This window comes from Carcharodon carcharias, chromosome 17 (genome assembly GCF_017639515.1).
Source record: "Carcharodon carcharias isolate sCarCar2 chromosome 17, sCarCar2.pri, whole genome shotgun sequence".
Classification (NCBI taxonomy): Eukaryota; Metazoa; Chordata; class Chondrichthyes; order Lamniformes; family Lamnidae; genus Carcharodon; species Carcharodon carcharias.
Window position 1 is genome coordinate 46,055,257 of NC_054483.1, and position 21,503 is coordinate 46,076,759.

Consider the following 21,503-nt stretch of genomic DNA (forward strand, 5'->3'; position numbering starts at 1 on the left):
ACAGGAATCTCTCCCACTCTTACTGCCTGCTATTGGCGTGTGTTGGAAGGATTTGCAGCTGGATTCTCAACCTGTTTGGTCGCATTATGAACACACTTTCCTTGGCCATCAAGTCCTGCAGTGGGACTTAAACCCGGAGCTCCTCACTTGGGGAAGGGGCGCTATCCACTAAATATTTAAGGAAAAGTTACTTTGCAAGCGGCCTTTGTGATTTTTGTTTTCCTCTTCTTGCCATTTGTTTCCATCAATTTTCTTCCACCTCAGTGTCAGTTGCGGCCTAGTGGGTCACACTCTCACTTCTGAGTAAGAGGTTGTGTGTTCAAGTCCTACTTTAGAGACTTGAGCACATAATCCAAACTGACATTCTGATGCAGACCTGAGGGAGTGCTGCACTGTCAAAAGGTACTTTTTCTTGCGTAAGTCATTAAACCAAAGGCAGACGTAAAATATTCTGTGGTATGATTTCAAGGATGATCAAAGAAGTTCTCGCCAGAGTCCTGGCCAATACTTAGCATCTACCAAAATCAGTAAAACAGACTATCTGGTCATTCTCACACTGCTGTTTGTAGGAACTTGCTGTGTGCAAATTGGCTGCCATGCTTATAAAGAACTTTGAGGCACCTAGAGGTTGTGAAAGGACATATAGAATTGCACGTATTTCTTCTCTCCCTTCTCTCCTTGTTCCTGCAGTATTTGGGGTCCTTGCTGGGAGACAGCCACCTCACAGCTAGGGTTGGAGCTGCTCAAAATAATTCTTCTGGTGTATTTGTATATCACTGACATCATTTCTCCTCATTGGCAGATTATGAAGTGGAGGCGATGGCATAGTGGTATTGTTGCTGGCCTAGTAATCCAGAGACCCAGGGTAATGCTCTGAGGTCCTGGGTTTGAATCCCTCCCATGGCAGATGGTGGAATTTGAATTCAAAAACCTGGAATTGAAAGTCTAATGCTGACCATTGTTGTTTTAAAAAAAACACATCTAGTTCACTTAAATCCGTTAGGGAAGCGAAGCAAATCTGTCATCCTTTCCTGGTCTGACCTACATGTGACTCCAAAGCCACAGCAGGTTGACTCTGAAATGACCTAGCCAGTCACTCAGCTGTAACAAACTGCTAGGAATGAAAACCGAATGGACCACCTGGCATCGACTTAGGCATTAGAAATGATAATGGCAAACTCAGCCCTGTCGACTCTGCAAAGTCCTCCTTACTAACATCTGGGGGCGATTGCCAAAATTGGTAGAGCTGTCTCACCTTACAGGAATCATACCTTACAGATATTATCCCAGACTCCACCGTCACCATCCCTGGCTATGTCCTGTCCCACCAGCAGGACAGACCCAGTAGAGGTGGCGGCACAGTGGTATATCATTGGGAGGGAGTTGCCCTGGGAGTCCTCAACTCCAGACCCCATAAAGTCTCATGGCATTAGGCCAAACATGGGTATGGAAACCTCCTGCTGATTACCACGTACCGCCCTCCCTCAGCTGATGAATCAGTGCTCCTCTATGTTGAACACCACTTGGAGGAAGCACTGAGGGTGGCAAGGGTGCAGAATGTACCATGATAGGAATTTCAATGTCCATCAGTAAGAGCGGGTAGAACCACTACTGACTGAGTCCAAAATGACATAGCTGCTAGACTGGGTCTGCAGCAAGTGGTGAGGGAATCAACAAAAGGGAAAAACATCCTCACCAACCTGCCTGCTGCAGATGCACCTGTCCATGACAATATCGGTAGGAGTGACCACCGCACAGTCATTGTGGAGACGAAGTCCTGCCCTCACATTGTGTTGTGTGACTCCCCAAAGCCTGCCCACCATCTACAAGGCACAAGTCAGGAGTGTGATGGAATTATCTCCACTTGCCTGGATGAATGCAGTTCCCACAACACTCAAGAAGCTTGACATCATCCAGGACAAAGCAGCCCATTTGGTTGGCACCACATCCACAAACATTCACTCCCTCCACCACCGATGCACAGTAACAGCAGTGTGCACCATCTACAAGATGCACTGCAGGAATTCACCAAGGGTCCTTAGGCAGCACCTTCCAAACCCATGACCACTTCCATCTGGAAGGACAAGATGGGAACACCACCACCTGGAAGTTCCTCTCCAAGTCACTCACCATCCTGACTTGGAAATATATCGCCATTCCTTCACTGTCACTGGGTCAAAATCCTGGAACTCCCTCTCTAACAGCACTGTGGATGTACCACAAGGACTGCGGCTGACTAAGAAGGCAGCTCACCACCACCACCTTCTCAAGGGCAATTATAGATGGCCAGCGAAGCCCACATCCTGTGACTGAATTAGAAAAATGTAATCCCAGTTAGATAGCACTTAATAATGTTGTTATTCATTTTGGAGTTTGTCCCACAAGAGATAAAAATCCAACAAGTTGTCAAGTGATATGTCTAAGTTTGACCTTGCGTTTGTTGAAAACACTACAGGCTAGGATTCCAGAGTGTGCTCACCTAGGGGCATGCTGGTGTGCAATGGGATATGAACCTGATAGACTCCGCAAAGTCTCTCTCTCTACATCTTATTGATTAGTATAATAGACCCTACACATCACACAGTGGATGTCACAGCTCTCCACCTGGCTCCTGCTAACCAAAACTCTGTGGAAACCATTTTTGATGGTCACTGCCAAGGGGCTGCGAAGATAGCGCCTTTCACAACCTCAGGCTGTCCTTTACTACCAATTAATTCCTTTTTTGAAGTATATTAATGTAGGAAAAATGGCAGCCAATTTGCACACAGCAAGCTCCCATGAACAGTAATGGGGGAGATGCTGGCACAGTGGTAATGTCACTGGACTAGTAATAATCCAAAGACTTAGGCTAATGCACCGTAGACAGGGTTTAAATCCCATCATGGCTGCTGGTGGAGTTTGAATTTAGTTAATAAATCCAGAAATGAAAGCTAGTCTCAGTAATGGTGACCATGAAACCATCATCAATTCTCATAAAAACCCATCTGGTTCATTAATGTCCTTCAGAGAAGGAATCTGCCATCCTTATCGGTGCAATCCTACTTGTGACTCCAGACACACAATAATGTGGTTGACTCTTAACTGCACTCTGTAATATTCAGATCAAGGACAATTAGGGATGGGCAACAAATGCTGGCTTTGCCAGTGATGCCCACATCCCATGATAGAATAAAGTGATAATTACCAGGTAATCTGTTTTCTGAAACAAAAACAGAATTACCTGGAAAAACTCAGCAGGTCTGGCAGCATTGGCAGAGAAGAAAAGAGTTGACATTTCGAGTCCTCATGACCCTTCAACAGAACTGGGTGAATCCAAGGAGGGGGTGATTTATAAGCTGGTTTAAGGCGGTGGGGTGGGTTGGGTTGGGGGAGAGAAGTGGAGGGGGGTGTGGTGTGGTTGTAGGGGCAAGCAAGCAGTGATAGAAGCAGATAAACAAAAGATGTCACAGACAAAAGAACAAATGAACACAGAGGTGCTGAAGTTGGTGATATCATCTAAACGAATGCGTTAATTAAGAATGGATGGTAGGGCACTCAAGGTACAGCTCTAGTGGGGGTGGGGGGGCATAAAAGATTTAAAAATAATGGAAATAGGTGAGAAAAGAAAAATCTATATAAATTATTGGAAAAAACAAAAGGAAGGGAGAAGAAACAGAAAGGAGGTGGGGATGGAGGAGGGAGTTCAAGATCTAAAGTTGTTGAATTCAATATTCAGTCCGGAAGGCTGTAAAGTGCCTAGTCGGAAGATGAGGTGCTGTTCCTCCAGTTTGCGTTGGGCTTCATGGCTCACTGTCAGGTTTTGAAACATGAGTGACATTGTGGAATTGAGCTGTTTTGAATTAAGTACAGATACAGGTCAGAATCGTCCCAGGTTTGCACTCCATATCATCCCAAACCCACCATATCATCCTGGGAAACACGCCATTTCCATGGCGGGCGGATTCTCATTCATCAGCCACACCATCACCTTGCCACCTCATCAAGCCAGATGCCATATTTAAAGTCCACATCTCAGTGCTTCCAGCCCATGACTGCTGCAGAGAAGATGTCCACGAAAGGCAAGAAGGCTGCAGTCCCCGGGTTTGGTGATGTGTCACTGGAACACATTTTGGATGCCATGGAGGCTCACCGTGATGTTCTCTACCCGCACCCTGATTGCAGGACGGGCAGCGACATCACCAATCCAGCATGGTAGTCAGTGACAGTGCTGATCAGTGCCAATATTGCACAGGAGGGATTGGCCACCCAATGCAGAAAGAGGATGAATGATCTTATCCATGCCACCAGGGTAAGGCAACCATCTCATCACTCTAAACTCAAACACCCAAGTCCCTCATTCACTGTCAGCTATTGGGACATCACCACCCATTCTCACACACACACCATCACATCTCCATCTGGCCTCACCTCCTCTGGAGACTGCCTCCTCAGCCCTCACCATCTTGAGGCCACTTGCACAGATCAACATGTGCCCCCACAAAAACCCTGGGATACCCCCTTCCCCATTACAGGCCTCGTCCTGCAGCCTCTTCCCTTGCCTGAGGCCACTTCCCCACTTCCCCAAGCAAGCCCACCCCTGCAGCTTTTGAAAAGCCATCCACATATGGCTGGTCTGGTAGGTAGACACCTACCTGTTAGCCCCCCTAAAAGTGATGTGGTGCTGCCTGTAAAGCCTGGTGCTGATGACTGCGGGTGCTGCCCGAAGGTAGGGAAACAAACCTCAAAGTCCTGAGCGATGTGCAGCTCGCCAGGTGCCCGTCGCTTATGTGCTGTTGTGAAACACGTCGGCGTGTTAACCTGCCAATGTGGGTGGACGATCCAGCAGGGTGGGGTGCGGAATGAGTCTGGCGGGGGCTGGCCTGATAATGATATGCTGATGTATTACAATGAGGTTCCCGACGTCCGACTGTGGGAAACGTGGCCCGCCATCGACAGGCTGAGTGGATGTTCGTGAAATCGATCATGCCATATTGTCTGCTCACACCACCAAACATACCCGGCAACGGTGGGTGCAGAAAACCCCCGGCCACAGCTGCTAATAATTGAATTAGATCCATTTATCAGGTGGTGGTGGTGATGTTACAGTTCACTCAGGGAACCCAGGTTGCCGTGGCAACACACACGCTTGCTGTAGTTCGGAGATATGGATAGTGATGGTAGACACTCCAATTTCTTTCCATCACATGGCTGACCAGGAATCTCTTCTGCTCTTGCCACTGGTGTGTGTTGGAAGGATTTGCAAGCTGATTCTCAACCTGTTCAGCTGCATTACGACAAAGTCCAGGGGCAGGACTCAAATCTAGAGCTACAGGCTCAGAGGCAAGGGCACTAAACACTGCACCACAAGATCTCCTGTTTAATCTGGTATGTCTTGTAAAGCTACATCATCGGGGGTTAATAGGTTAGGAGTTCCCACTCCAGACAGTGATTTCCAGATATTCATTTATGTGGGTAACTGCCCTCTGAGTTCAGACTGTTATTTCATTTTTAAGAAACTTCAATTTTCGTTACAAAAGAATGAGTCCCGTTATATTTTTCCCTGACTTCCTCCCTCTTCTGTCTGTTGTATGGGACGGTTCCATAGACAGCATTGACCCTCTGCTTCCTCATTCAAATGGCCATTACTTAGGGATAAGCTAAGATAGTGAGTTGTAACAAACTATTCAACACAGAAGGCATACCAATTAGTCCAATCCTGTCTTCACACAATATTCACACATGTATACTTCTATGTTACACTCGTGACTACACTTCATTTGTTGTAATGTGTTCTAGGATGATCTAATATTATGAAAGGCACTATATAAATGCAAGTTTCTCCTTTCTTTAACAAGCTGCTGGGTAATGATTGGGAGAGAAACTTTGGGTTGGATTTTCATGCCTCCATCCATGGTTTTATGGCGGGTGCACCTAATTCTGATATTCCCATCTCCATTTCCGTTTCTGGCAGGTTTTGTCGGGGTGGGTTAAAGGTGCTGGTAGCAAGCCCATGCACAGCACACTCGGCTTTGCCAGCTCCATTGTGGAGTGGAGATTTCAGACTCTGCAATTTTGATGGAGTCAGGCTGGCTTTTGCAGGAGACATGGTTCACACTCCTCGGGGGAGTCATCAAACATGGGGGAACCATAGTCTGGAGTTGGGAACCAAAAAGGAATCAGGCATTCAATATTCCCTTTGAAAAGCATCACCCCTCTTACGTTCTCACAAAGCTGTCAATCAAACACAGGCAGTGAAAGTCCTATTGAAGAAACCTTTAATCCACTTCACACCTCTTAATCTTACCGAAATAAACACATGGGCATTGAAAAATCACTTCAAAGAAAGATCTGGCTATTACAAGGTAATAGAACTGTCAGTCAAACAAAGCTAGCACTCCCCTTTGCAACCATTGTAAACAAACTTCTGTTGGGCTGAGACCATTCTTGGAGTTCAGCCAGGCATTCATAATGACACCATCTGGTAACTGTATCAGCAGAAGGAATGGAGCTGGCATGGTTGTGCTGTGTGTGGACTTGCTACCCGCACCCTTATCCTATGCCAACAAAACTTGCCAGAACCGGGAATGGTGCAGGAGTCCTAGAATTGGGTGCAATTTTTAAAGCCCTTCAGACTCCATTCCATTGAACAGATAGCCAGAACTCCACTCACTGAGTCCTTTATCCCGTAATATTCCCTGCACAAGGTTTAGAGAGAAATAATTTTTAAAGTTCTTTCCTCTGCTCCCTCAGTGTATGAAGCTAGTGGCAATATGTTTCCACTAGTACCACAACTCTATGGTGTATACCTAAATCGATCACTTATTTTCAGCTATACAACAACTGTTGGCAACTGAGCCAAAGCCCAAATATACATGCTTTAGCTCGGGGATCATTAGATAGTGACCAAGAGCCTGCTGGCCCAGGGACACAGAAACGAATCACCTTGTTCTCAGAATCAACTGAAGAAGCAAAGACTGAACTTGGGAGCTCAGGGCTCTCTCCCACAGGCAGTCCATTCATTTCATCCTCTGAAGTAACATAAATCTTTCTGCCTTTACAGGAAGTCCTGATTCTGATGTCTTTCCAGGAGAGTCAAGATTCAGAGTAGTCAGATAGCTGAGACAGCAAGGGTGATTGTACACGATAGAATGTTTGCAATAGGAGTTGCAGAGATTACTGAGTGTGATGCTGGCTATGTGGTTGCCTCTTCCTCATGGTTTGGAATTGTTTCATGTTTGACATCCTGCAAAATGTGACAAAAAACAACTCTGCAAATGGGTTGAAGGCATTTATTCAGCTGAAACCTTTCTATCTTTGGAGGTCACTGTACAAAGTGTCTTTGTATATTTGTGCTGCTGAACACAATCTCTGGCTGCTCGTTAACTATGTCAACTTGAATGGGGCTGACAGCAAATTCCTCTGTATAAATGCCTTGTACATTAGTAATCAAGCACAATTCTGCAATGGCTTTGGCAGCTTTAGCAAAAGCAAAATGTTCATAAAGGACTGCGTTGGATGAATATTTTTGTTGTGCATCAGATTTCTCTCTTTACTGACTCTTCCTTGGTGCTTCAAGCATTGGCTTAAAACAAAGCCTGTTAATATATATAGAAAGTGAAAATTATTTATGTGCCACTGTCTGCGGGAGCTGGTGGCATAGTGGTATTGTCACTGAGCTAGTAATCCAGATACTCAGCATAATTCTCTGGGGACTTGGGTTTGAATCCCACTATGGCAGATGATGGAATTTGAACTGAAAAAGGAATTATAAGTCTAATGATGACCATGAAATTGTTGTTGATTGTTGTAGTAAGCAGGTGGAAGCCATTTAGCCCTTCAAGCCAGTTCTGCCATTCAGTTGGATCATGGCTGATCTGTATCTCAACTCTGTTTTCATATCCCTTAATACCCTTCCCCAACAAAAACCTATCAAACTTTGTTTTGAAATTTTCAGTTGACCACCCCCCTCCCAATATCCCTCCACACCCCCATCCCCCATCCCCCACCAGCCTCAATTACGTTTTGGGGAAGAGAGTTCCAGGTTTCCACTACCCTTATTGTGAAGAAGTGTTTCCTGACATCACCCCTGAATGGGCCAAGCTCTAATTTGAAGGTTATGTCTCATTGTTCAGGCAATCCCACCAGAGGAAATAGTTTCTCCCTATCTTCCCTTTCCGGTCCTTTAATCACCTTAAATGCATCAATTCAATCACCCCTTAATCCTTTATATTCAAGGGAATACAAACTCATTCTATGCAACCTGTCCTCATAATTCAGTCCTTTCAGTCCTACACCAGCAAATGCAGATCCTCCAATCAGTGATGCAGGGTGAAAAGTTTCCAGCATCATGCCCAAAGCACATGATGGAAAAATCATAACATGATTAGAGTCAACACGAATTTATGAAAGGGAAATCATGTTTGACAAATCTGTAATAAGTATCTTCAGGATGTAATTGCTAATGGACAAAGGGGGAATCAGTCGATGTTAACAAATTTCAATTTTCAAAAAGCACTCGATAAAGTGCTACACAAAAAATTATTGTACACAAAGATTATTGGGGCAGACAATGGGGTAATGGTAATGTCACTGGACTAGTAATCCAGAGACCCAGGGTAATGCCCTGGAGACTCGGGTTCAAATTCATTTGTTTACTATTCATTTGGTTTATTAAGTTCAATTAACAAGCTAGACTCAGTCATGGTGACCATGAAACTATCATCAATTATTGTTAAAAACCCACGTTGTTCACTAATGTCCTTTAAGGAAGGAAATCTGCTGCTCTTATCTGATCTGGCCTACATGTGACTCCAGACCCACAGCAATGTGATTGACTCTTAAATGCCCTCCGAAATGGCCCAGCAAGCCACTCAGTTCAAGGGCAATCATGGCCTTGCCAGCAGTGCTCACATCCCATGGAAGGACAAAAAAAAAGTAGGGCTCATGGGATGGGGGTTATGTATTGGCGTGGATTAAGGATTGGTCAACAGACAAAAAATAGACAATAGGAATAAGTGGGTCATTTTTATGTTGGCAGGCTTGCTGTAACCAGTGAAAGGATCAGTACTTGGGTTTCAGTTATTTACCTGGAGGAGGGGATTGAGTGTAATCTATCCAAGTTTGCTGACTATACAAAATTATATGGGAAAAAAAGCTGTAAGGAGTACCCAAAGAAGCTGCAAAGGGATATATAGACAGATTAAGTGAGTGGGTAAGGATGGTAGATAGTATATAATGTGGGGGGAAGTGTGAAGTCATTCACTTTAGATGGGAAAATAGAAAAGGGGAATATTCTTTAAATGGTGAGAAACACAGGAAGCTATCATGCAGGTACAGCAAAAAATTAGTAAGGCAAAAGGCATATTAATCTTTGTTACAATAGGATTAAGTATAGGAGTAAAGTAACCTTACTGCAATTCTATAGAGTCTTGGTGAGACCGCACCTGGAGAGCTGTGTGTAGTTCTGGTCTCCTTACCTAAGGAAGGATCTATTTGCCCTAGAAGAGAGTGCAACAAATATTCACTAGACTGACTCCTGGGGTGAGAGAATTGTCCAATGAAGGGAGACTGAGTAGACTGGGCCTATATTCCCTAGAATTTAGAAGAATGGGAGGGGATCTCTTTGAAACATAAAAATTCTTGATACGGTAGATGCTGGGAAGATGTTTCCCCTGAGCTGGAGAGTCTAGAGCTAGGGGCCTACAATCTCAGAATAAGGAGTTGATCATTTAGGACTGAGGAGGTGGAATTTCCTCTTTCAAAGGGTAGTGGATCTTTGGAATTCTGTGTATGCTCAAATGTTGGGTGGGATCTTCCGGCCCTACAATGGCAGGCACTGTCGCGGTTGGGATGGCACCATTTGGAGAGCTGTTGACTTTTACCAGCTCTTCAAATTTTTCCGTCCAGCCCACAATGAAGCCTGCCAATGCTGGGCTGGAAAATCCTACCCTTTGAGTATACTAAAGCCAGAGATGGATAGAGTTTTGGGTACTAAAGGGAATTAAGCCATATGGAAAGGTGGAGTTGAGGTAGGAAATCATAATGAATAGCAAAACAGGTTTGAAGGGCTGAATGGCCTACTCCTTCTCCCATTTCTTATGTTCTTATTGGGAGGTCCATCTATCAGCAGCTGACAAGATGCCTGGGGGCTGTTTGGGATGGAGCCCATTATTTGCTTTACCAAGAGGGTTCCTGACATTTATTTTGGGGTGGAAGAAAATCATAACTTTGTAAACATTTCAGCTTCACTTGATTTCAATTTCACTGGGAAAACTCATCATTTTTCTCTGCCAGATTTTAAAAATGTTTCATAAGTTAAGAAAACTGTAATAATACAGCACATGCTAAATATATAGGCCCAGCATAGAGCCTCATGTAACAGGAATGGATTTCCCTGGGGCAAGGCTCATTGCCAGGCTGTCTGATTAGCATCATCCAATATACACATAAAATTTGCTTGTTTGTTATGCTTGAAATGGCCTAGAATTTCCAATAGTATCACCGACAGTGATCCATTTATTTTATATGGACTGTACAATCAGGCTATTTGTTTTTCATTTTAATTTTTAATTCATTATGATTATGTGATGTGTCATGACAGTCTATCATGACTGTCTAGAGTTTTGCCTCAATTTCCTTTGGGAGTCAGAGAGAAATTTCCCAAGTGTTTTTCCTGAATTAGCTGGAGTATTTCCATTGCTTCTCTTGGGAGACAGCATTATGGAGGAGCGGGTGAATGGCGTGTGAGGTTAAACTGCACAGGGCACACCTAATGGCTATTCCCTGTACCTTCTTGTGTCTTGAGATTTCAGTTTTTAATATACTTGTTATTATAAGATAAAATGACAAATGGTGGTCTCAGACAGTCCCAGGTCCACTAAAAAATCAATCATGACCAGCACTATGATGCTCAGAAACCTCCCCCCAAACCCCATCTTCAACACTCTGCATTGCAGCTGCTCATAGCAGGCCCGTGATTTGGCTGACATTAGACTGAGATGGGGCAGTGAAGCAAAGATCGAGTGCCTCTGTGACATTTACAATGCTTGACAGCAGAAAGGAACTAGACCCACTCATGTACAGAGTAAATGGTTCTGATGGAAAGAAAGGCAGGTAAAGTACAAGGGTTGGGAGAGACTAAGGAAGGCGAAAGTCACTGGACACTTTAATTTCCTGGAATTATCTACCTACAACATGTTAACCTCATTAACTATGTTCAAATTTAAAACCACATTCATTTAGCAATTTGTAGAGAGATGCCGCCATTTGAATGTTGAAAGGGGCAGTATGGCCGGGAATGTAGATAACAAATTTTAAATTGTACACAGTCCTTCCAAATGCAATTCCTACTCTCCAGCTTTGAATGAGCAGGGGCATTCCACAAGACTCTTAGCCCACCTGCACCTTGCTCACTAGTGAGAGCATCTTAGAAATGTCCAGCAGAAGTCTCTCTATCAACCCTCTAAGAAGATTTTGAATCATACTCTAAAATGATAGATTCTGATTCATGCCAGGTTATGGGAATAAGGCAGGGTAGTGGGACTGGGTGGAATGCTCTTTCAGAGAGCCAATACAGACTTGATGGGCTTACTGGCCTACCTTATGCACTGAAAAGATTCGGTGATTACGTGATTTTGTTGTGGAACCCACTAGGAATAAAGCTCTTTTAGATATAGTATTGTGTAATGAGGCAGAGTTAATTAGTAACGTTGTAGTAAAGTAACATACTCCAATTGCAAACAAAGGCAGAATTTTGCCCTCGATGGGTGGGCGGGCCCCACCGGCTCGGTGGCGGGCAGGCAGCCGATCCCTGCTGCCGAAGTGGGCCCTGCTGCTATTTTAAGTGGGCGGGCCAATTAAGGCCCACCCAGCGTGATGCCCAACAGGAAGCGCTGTGCGCTTCCTGTGTGGGTGGAGTTCCCCAAATGTGAGAGTGCGCTCTTTCGCGCATGCGCATGAAAGAGCACACATCTCCCTGAGCTAAGTGCTGGCTCAGTGAGATCACTGAAAGTTTTTGAAACTTTAAAAGTAGAAAAATAAAAAAATCATTAACATGTCCATCTCATGTGACAATGTCACATGAGAGGGACATGTTAATAAATATCACAAAAACTTTATTAAAGTTTTTTAAAACCGACATGAAACCTCATCCCGCCAGTGGATGAGGTTTCATGTATTTTCAGAAGCCCGCTGGGGCTCCTGGCCTGCCCGCCAGCCTTAAGGTTGGATGGGCAGGTCCTTTAATTGTTTTAACTGCCCTGTCAATGACCACAATTGGCCATTGACAGGTTGGCGGGTGGACAGCTGATCACGCTATTCCCCGCCTTCCTGAAAATTTAAATGGGGCAGGATGACGTCGGGAGTTCAATCTGACATCATCCAGCACAATTTTCACATCGGCAAGTGGGCTCCGCCCCCAACTCACCGATGGAAAAATTCAGCCCCAAGAATCTTAAACTTAAACAAAACCAGTTACATAGTTATGAAGGGAGAGCTGACTAAGTTTAATCGGTAATTAGACTAAAATGTATGGTGGTAAATAAACAGTGGTAAACATTTAAGAAAACAATTCAAAATGTTCAACAAAATGCATTCCATTGAAAATCAAAAACTCAGTGAAAAAGATCAATTTGTGTCTTACTAATGAAGTTAAGGATTAAAAGACGAGGCTTATAATGTTGCAAAGAATAGTAGCAAATCGGATGATTAGGGAATGTTTTAGGAACCAGTAAAAGGCCACCATAAAGTTGCTAAGTAGGAAAAAAATAGAACGTGAGAATAGATTAGTCAAAAAATATAAAAACAGATTGTAATAACTTTTACAAGTATATAAAAAGGAAGAGAGTAGCTGAAGTAAATGTTAGTCCCCTAGAAGTAGAGGCAGGAGAAATTATCATGGGGAATGAAGGAATGACAGACAAATTGAACAAATATTTTATGTCTCCCTTCACAGTAGAATACACAAGTTACAAACCAGAAAAAGGGGGTAATGAGGAAATCAAGGTAATTAATATCAGCAGAGAAAAAGTACTGGAGAAACTCGAGGGACTAAAATCTGAAAAACCCCCGGGACATGATGGACTACATCCTAGGGTTCTGAAAGAGATAGCTGTGGAGATAATGGATGAGCTGGCTATAATTTTCCAAAATTCCCTAGATTCTGGAATGGTTCCAGAAAATTGGAAATCAACAAATGTAACATTGCTAGTCAAGAAAGGAGGGAGAGAGAAAACAGGAAACCACAAACCAGTTAGCTGACATCAGTCATCAGGAAAGTGCTGGAATCTATAATTAAGGAAGTTTAACAATGCACTTAGAAAAGCATAGTATGATTAAAACAAGTCAACGTGGCTTTATGAGAGGGAAATCCCTTTTGACAAATTTAATGGAGTTTTTTGAGGATGTACTAGTAGTGTTAATAAAGAGGAACTAGTAGATGTAGTATACTTGGATTTCCAAAGGCTTTTGATAAGATTCCACACAAATGCTTAATACACAAGATAAGGACTCATGGAGTTGGGGGTGATTTATTTGCATTGATATAGGATTGATTAATGGACAAAGTAGAGGGTAGGGATAAATGGGGCATTTTCAAGTTGGCAGACCCTGACTAGTGGGGTGCTGCAAGTGATCAGTGCTGGGGCCTCAGCTATTTACAATATTATATTAGATGAAGAGACAGAGAGTAATGTATCTAAGTTTGCTGACAATACAAAGCTAGGTGTGAATGCAAGCTGTGAGGAGGACACAAAGAGGCTGCAAAGAGATTTACACAGCTTACGTGAGTGAGCAATGAGATGGCAGATGAAGTATAATGTGGGGAAGTGTGAAGTTATTCACTTTGTTCGTAAGGATAAAAAAGCAGAATATTTTTAAAAAGTGTGACACTTGTTGATGTTCAAAGAAACTTGGGTGTGCTTGTACAGGGAACACAAAAACTTAGCATGCAGGTACAGCAAACAATTAGGAAGGCAAATGGCATGTTGGCCTTCATTGCAAGGAGATTAGGGTACAAGAATAAAGAAGTCTTGCTACAGTTGTACAGGGCTATGGTGAGATCACACCTGGAATACAGTGTGCAGTTTTGTCTCCATATTTAAGGAAGGGTATACATGCATTGAAGGCAGTACAGTGAAGATCAAAACAAAAAACTGCGGATGCTGGAAATCCAAAACCAAAACAGAATTACCTGGAAAAACTCAGCAGGTCTGGCAGCATTGGTGGAGAAGAGTTGACGTTTCGAGTCCTCATGACCCTTCAACAGAACTGGGTGAATCCAAGGAGAGGGGTGAAATATAAGCTGGTTTAAGATGGGGGTGGGGGGGGGGTGGTGGTGGGGGGTGGTGGGTGGTGGTGTTGGGGGGTGGGGGGGGGGGAAGTGGAAGGGGGTGGTGTGGTAGTAGGGACAAGCAAGCAGTGATAGGAGCAGATAATCAAAAGATGTCACAGACAAAAGAACAAAAGAACACAGAGGTGTTGAATTTGGTGATATTATCTAAACGAATGTGCTAATTAAGAATGGATGGTAGGGTACTCAAGGTACAGCTCTAGTGGGGGTGGGGGGGCATAAAAGATTTAAAAATAATGGAAATAGGTGGGAAAAGAAAAATCTATATAAATTATTGGAAAAAACAAAAGGAAGGGAGAAGAAACAGAAAGGGGGTTAGGATGGAGGAGGGAGTTCAAGATCTAAAGTTGTTGAATTCAATATTCAGTCCGGAAGGCTGTAAAGTGCCTAGTCGGAAGATGAGGTGCTGTTCCTCCAGTTTGCGTTGGGCTTCACTGGAACAATGCAGTAAGCCAAGGACAGACATGTGGGCAAGAGAGCAGGATGGAGTGTTAAAATGGAAAGCGACAGGGAGGTTTGGGTCATTCTTGCTGACAGACCGCAGGTGTTCTGCAAAGCGGTCGCCCAGTTTACGTTTGGTCTCTCCAATGTAGAGGAGACCGCATTGGGAGCAACGAATGCAGTAGACTAAGTTGGGGGAAATGCAAGTGAAATTCTGCTTCACTTGAAAGGAGTGTTTGGGCCCTTGGACGGTGAGGAGAGAGGAAGTGAAGGGGCAGGTGTTGCATCTTTTGCGTGGGCATGGGGAGGTGCCACAGGTGGGGGTTGAGGAGTAGGGTGTGATGGAGAAGTGGACCAGGGTGTCCCGGAGGGAATGATCCCTACGGAATGCCGCTGGGTGGGGGGTGAAGGGAAGTTGTGTTTGGTGGTGGCATCATGCTGGAGTTGGCAGAAATGGCGGAGGATGCTCCTTTGAATGCGGAGGCTGGTGGGTTGATAAGTAAGGACACGGGGGACCCCATCATGTTTCTGGGAGGGAGGAGAAAGCATGAGGGCGGATGCGCGGGAGATGGGCCAGACACGGTTGAGGGCCCTGTCAACGACCGTGGGTGGTAAACCTCGGTTAAGGAAGAACGAGGACATGTCAGAGGAACTTTTTTTGAAGGTAGCATCATCGGAACAGATGCGACGGAGGCGAAGGAACTGAGAGAATGAGATGGAGTTCTTACAGGAAGCGGGATGTGAGGAGCTGTAGTCGAGGTAGCTGTGGGAGTCGGTAGGCTTGTAATGGATATTGGTGGACAGTCTATCACCAGAGATTGAGACAGAGAGGTCAAGGAAGGGAAGCGAAGTGTCAGAGATGGACCACATGAAAATGATGGAGGGGTGGAGATTGGAAGCAAAATTAATAAATTTTTCCAAGTCCCGACGAGAGCATGAAGCAGCACCAAAGTAATCATCGATGTACTGGAGAAAGAGTTGTGGAAGGGGGCCGGAGTAGGACTGGAACAAGGAATGTTCCACATACCCCATAAAGAGACAGGCATAGCTGGGGCCCATGCGGGTACCCATAGCCACACCTTTTATTTGGAGGAAGTGAGAGGAGTTGAAGGAGAAATTGTTCAGTGTGAGAACAAGTTCAGCCAGATGGAGGAGAGTAGTGGTGGATGGGGATTGTTCGGGCATCTGTTCGAGGAAGAAGCTAAGGGCCCTCAGACCATCCTGGTGGGGGATGGAGGTATGGAGGGATTGGACGTCCATGGTGAAGAGGAAGCGGTTAGGGCCAGGGAACTGGAAATTGTTGATGTGACATAAGGTGTCAGAGGAATCACGGATGTAGGTGGGAAGGGACTGGACAAGGGGAGAGAGAAAGGAGTCAAGATAACGAGAAATGAGTTCCGTGGGGTAGGAGCAAGCTGACACGATCGGTCTACCGGGACAGTTCTGTTTGTGGATTTTGGGTAGGAGGTAGAAGCGGGCTGTCCGAGGTTGGGCGACGATCAGGTTGGAAGCTGTGGGAGGAAGATCTCCAGAGGAGATGAGATCAGTGACAGTCCTGGAAACAATGGCCCAAACACTCCTGTCAACTGAAGTAGCATTTCACTTGCATTTCCCCCAACTTAGTCTACTGCATTCGTTGCTCCCAATGCGGTCTCCTCTACATTGGAGAGACCAAACGTAAACTGGGCGACTGTTTTGTAGAACACCTGCGGTCTGTCCGCAAGAATGACCCAAACCTCCCTGTCGCTTTCCATTTTAACACTCCACCCTGCTCTCTTGCCGACATGTCTGTCCTTGGCTTACTGCATTGTTCCAGTGAAGCCCAACGCAAACTGGAGGAACAGCACCTCATCTTCTGACTAGGCACTTTACAGCCTTCCAGACTGAATATTGAATTCAACAACTTTAGATCTTGAACTCCCTCCTCCATCCCCACCCCCTTTCTGTTTCTTCTCCCTTCCTTTTGTTTTTTCCAATAATTTATATAGATTTTTCTTTTCTCACCTATTTCCATTATTTTTAAATCTTTTATGCCCCCCCACCCCCACTAGAGCTGTACCTTGTGTGCCCTACCATCCATTCTTAATTAGCACATTCGTTTAGTTAATATCACCAACTTCAACACCTCTGTGTTCATTTGTTCTTTTGTCTGTGACATCTTTTGTTTATCTGCTCCTATCACTGCTTGCTTGTCCCTACAACCACACCACCCCCCCTCCACTTCTCTCCCCCCACCCAACCCACCACCACCCCCCGCCGCCCCCTCCTACCCCCCACCCACCTTAAACCAGCTTATAAATCACCCCTCTCCTTGGATTCACCTAGTTCTGTTGAAGGGTCATGAGGACTCGAAATATCAATTCTTTTCTTCTCCGCCGATGCTGCCAGACCTACTGAGTTTTTCCAGGTAATTCTATTTTTGTTGCAGTACAGTGAAGGTCCACCAAATTTGTCCGTGGGATGACCGGGTTGTCCCGTGATGAGAGGTTGAGAAAATTGAGTCTTTATTCCCTGGATTTTCATAGGATGAGAGATGACCTCCTTGAAACATTCAAGGTTATGTAGGGGCTTGACAGGGTAGATGCTGAGAGATTGTTTCCTCTGGCTGGGGAATGTAGAACATGGGGCACATTCTCAAGATAAGAGGCCGATCATTTAGGACTGAGATCAGAAAAATCTCTTCACTCAAATGGTTGTGAGTCTTTGGAATTCTCTACCCAGAGGGTTGTGGACATGCCATTATTGAATATGTTTAAGGCTGGGTAGACAGATTTTTGATCTCTTAGGGGATTAAGGGATATGGGGAGAGGGTGGGAAAGTGGAGTTGATGCCTAAGATCAGCCATGATCATATTGAATGATGGAGGAGACTCGATGGGCCAACTGGTCTACTCCTGCTCCTATTTCTTATGTTTTTAGGGCTGCCTAATTACACGAGTGGAGCTTTTGACTATTAGATGTATGTATGGTTTATAATCGCATTAATAACTTTTTTATACTCCCTATTGTCACCCTGACAATTTACCCATTAATAGCTTGCTCCAGTTCTATGGTCAATTTATTTTTCATCCCTTTGAAGTTTACCTCACTTAAATTTAAAAGAGACTACATATTCTCGTCCTCAGATCTGATTTCAAAGTGAATCATAGTATTGTCATTATTTGCAACATGTTCCTTTGCTGTTTGATTGTTGAACAACTTTAGAATACTTTGGACCAACCCAGAGGAATTTTCAAACAACTCCAAGAATAGATAATGCTGTGAGAATCTGCTTCACTTTGTGCAGAATATTAGAACTAGAGGACATGATGTGTGCTTGAAGGGGAATGAATTCAAAACTAATCTGCTGAAATATTATTGCAGTAAGTGGTCAATCTGTGGAACAAGCTCTCTTGGGAGGCAGTGGAATCATTGATTCATTCAAATCCAAATCAGATAGGTTTCTTCCAGCAAATAATATTATGGGACACCGTATATGATAATCTGAGGCATGAGATGTGTGCTAAATGTAGCATGTGTGACCTTGAAATTTTAGTTTTCAAAGCTCTCTACTGCTGGGGGGTTTTCTCACCTTATGGGTCAGTTTGAGACAAATATATTGTCAATCCAGTATTTTTATGGTTTTGTCTTCAATTATCAGTTTCCTTCTTCCCCCACTCACAGGGAGGGAATAATAAAAAATCTCCGATTCAGTGGCCCTCTGTCAAGAATTCCCATTCCCATCCTTCACAAATGATCAGGCAGACCACAAGAAAGCAGGAAACCACAGGCCATTTAGCCTAACGTCTGTCATAGGGAAAATGTTAGAAGCTATTATTAAAGATGTTATAGCAGGGCATTTAGAAAAATTCAAGGCAACCAGGCAGAGTCAGCATAGTTTTGTATAAAGGAAATCATGTTTAACCAATTTATTGGAGTTCTTTGAAGGAGTCACATGTGCTGCAGATAAGGGGGAACCTTTACTGTACTTAGATTTCCAGAAGGCATTTGATAAGGTGGCACATCAAAGGTTATTGCGGAAGATAAAAGCTCATGGTGTAGGGAGTAATATATTGGCATCGATAGAAGATTGGCTGGCTAACAGGAAACAGAGAGTAGGCATATATGGGTCATTTTTCTAATTGTCATGATCCTAAAACCACAGGAATTGGTGCTAGGGCCTCAACTGTTTACAATTTATGTAAATGACTTGGATGAAGGGACCAAAGGTATCATTGCTAAATTTACAATCCATGGATAGGTAGAAAAGTAAGTTGTGAAAAGGACATAAGGAGGCTGCAAAGTGACACAGCTAGGTTAACTGAATGGGCAAAAACCTGGCAAATGGAGTAAATGTAGGAAAATGTGAATTCTCCATTTTGGCAGGAAGAATAAAAGAGAAGCATATTATCTAAATGGTGAGAGATTGCAGAGCTCTGAGGTTCAGAGGGATCTGTGTATCTTAGTGCATGAATTGCAAAAAGTTGGTATGTGGGTTCAGCAAGTAATTAGGAAAGCTAATAGAATGCTATCATTTATTGTGAGGGGAATTAAATACAAAAGTAGGGGCGTTATGCTTTAAGGCATTGGTGAGATCACATCTGAAGTGCTGTGTACAGTATTGGTCACCTTATTTAAGGGAGAATGTAAGTGCTTTAAAAGTAGTTGAGAGAAGGTTTACTAGACTAATACCAGGAATGAGGAAAGGCTGGACAGGTTAGGCTTGTATCTTCTGGAGTTTAGAAGATGAAGAGGTGACTTGATTGAAACATAAGATCCTCAGAGATCTTGACAAGGTGAATATAATTATAGAAAGGATGTTTCCTCTTGTGGGAGAATCTAGAACTAGGGGTCACTGTTTAAAAATAAGGGGATGCCCATTTAAGACAGAGATGAGAATTTTTTTCTCCCAGAGGGTCATGAGTCTTTGGAACTCTCAAAAGGCAGTGGAAGCAGAGTCTGTGAATATCTTTTAGGCAGAGCTCAATAGATTCTTGATAAGCAAGGAGGGGGTGGTGGTGAAAGTTTATTGGGGGTAGGTGGGAACGTGGAGTCGGGGTTCAAGCAGGACAATCATTGTCTTATTGAATGGAGGAGCAGGCCCGAGGGGCTGTTTGGCCTACTCCTGCTCCTAATTCGCACGTTCATATATAAGAAGCCCCAAACCCTGGGGTCCTTCTGACAAATAGGTGAGCTTGAGGTCCAAACTGGCCACACCTTGATACCTACTCCCTGGAATATTGGTGCCAATGTTAATTGTAAAGAACAGAATTCAGCTCAATATAATTATTGGCTGTGTACATGAATAGGACATTTCACCAATACCTTAGCAACACTTATCCTGGAAATTCCCTGAGGACTTCACCTCAGAAGATTGAGGGTTGTGCTACTTCATCTTATGTAGACCTTACAGGATTCACAGAGGAATGGGAGTGCTTGACCATGGACATCTTGCCAAGGTCCCCTTGGTCTGGATATAGAATGGGAGGAGGAGATGAGAGCCAAACAAAACAGCACCAGCTGGTGTAGGAGAAAGGAGCAAGAGAGCAAAATGGAGCCCTCCCCTGCCTAACTTCTCCCACTGTCTCTGCGCCTACAGGGAATCACTCCTTCCACGGATGTGTCCACCAGGACTTCCAGTGTGGTATCGGAGAACCTGTGCCTCCTCCCCCGCGGTCCCTAACCTGCAATGTGCCACTGTTTGTAAGCCACTGCGCTCCACACCTTCAATGGAAATGAGTGTGAGGAGCCCAAATATACTGCTCCACAAAAACTACATCAAATCAGAAATTGTTCCCTAAACCTGCAAATGCCTAGTTTAGCATTTCCAGGCAAGCTCAAATTATAGTCATCAACAAGAACCAAAATTGGTGTGTTAAAACCAGTATTGCAAACAGGCTCGTCTGATTCGCACAACCTATCACCTGTTTTCATTCTTTGAAATTGACAACACAAGAAATTAGAGAAGGAACAGGACCCTCAAGCATGCTCCTCCACTCAATAAGATCATGGCTGATCTAATTGTTGCCTCTAACTCCACATTCCTGCCTGTCCCCCATAACCCTTGACTCACCTGTAGATTAAGGATCTGTCTAACTCAGCCTTGAATATATTCAATGGCCCAGCCTCCACTGCTTTCTGGGTTAGAGAATTCCATGACAAATGACTCTCTGAGAGAAAAAACTTCCTCCTCACCTCCATCTGAAATAGGAGAGCCCTTACTTTGAACCTGTGCCCCCTAGTTCTAGATTCCCCATGAGGAAACATCCTCTCAGCATTGACCCTGTCAAGCCTCCTGAGAATTTTATATGTTTCAGTAAGGTCACCTCTCATTCTTCTAAAATCCAATGGTATAAGAATATAAGAGCATAGGAACAAAAGAAAGAGGAACAGGAGTCGGCCATTTGGCTCCTCAAGCCTGCCATTCAATAAAAACATGGCTGATCTGATTGTGGGCTTAACTCCACTTTCCTGCCTGTCCCCCATAACCCTTGACTCCCTTGTCAATGAAGAATCTGTCTAACTCAGCCTTTGATATATTCAATGGCTCAGCCTCCACTGCTCTCTGTGGAATAGAATTCCAAAGATTAATAACCCACTGAGAGAAGAAATTCTTCCTCATCTCCATCGTAAATGGAGCCCCTTATTTTGAAACTGTGCCCCTTAGATCTAGATTCCCTCATGAGGGGAAACATCCTCTCAGCATCCACCCAGTCGCGCCCCTCAGAGTAAATGCTTCATCAAGGTTCCAATGTGGC

The 21,503-nt window shown here is 44.2% G+C and overlaps 1 protein-coding gene across 2 annotated transcripts in view; it reads left to right on the forward strand.

Moving 5' to 3' along the window:
• LOC121289841 (catenin alpha-3-like) overlaps positions 1-21,503 on the forward strand; it is a 1,845,970-nt gene that overhangs the window by 9,124 nt on the left and 1,815,343 nt on the right. The gene's annotated exons all lie outside the window — the stretch shown is intronic.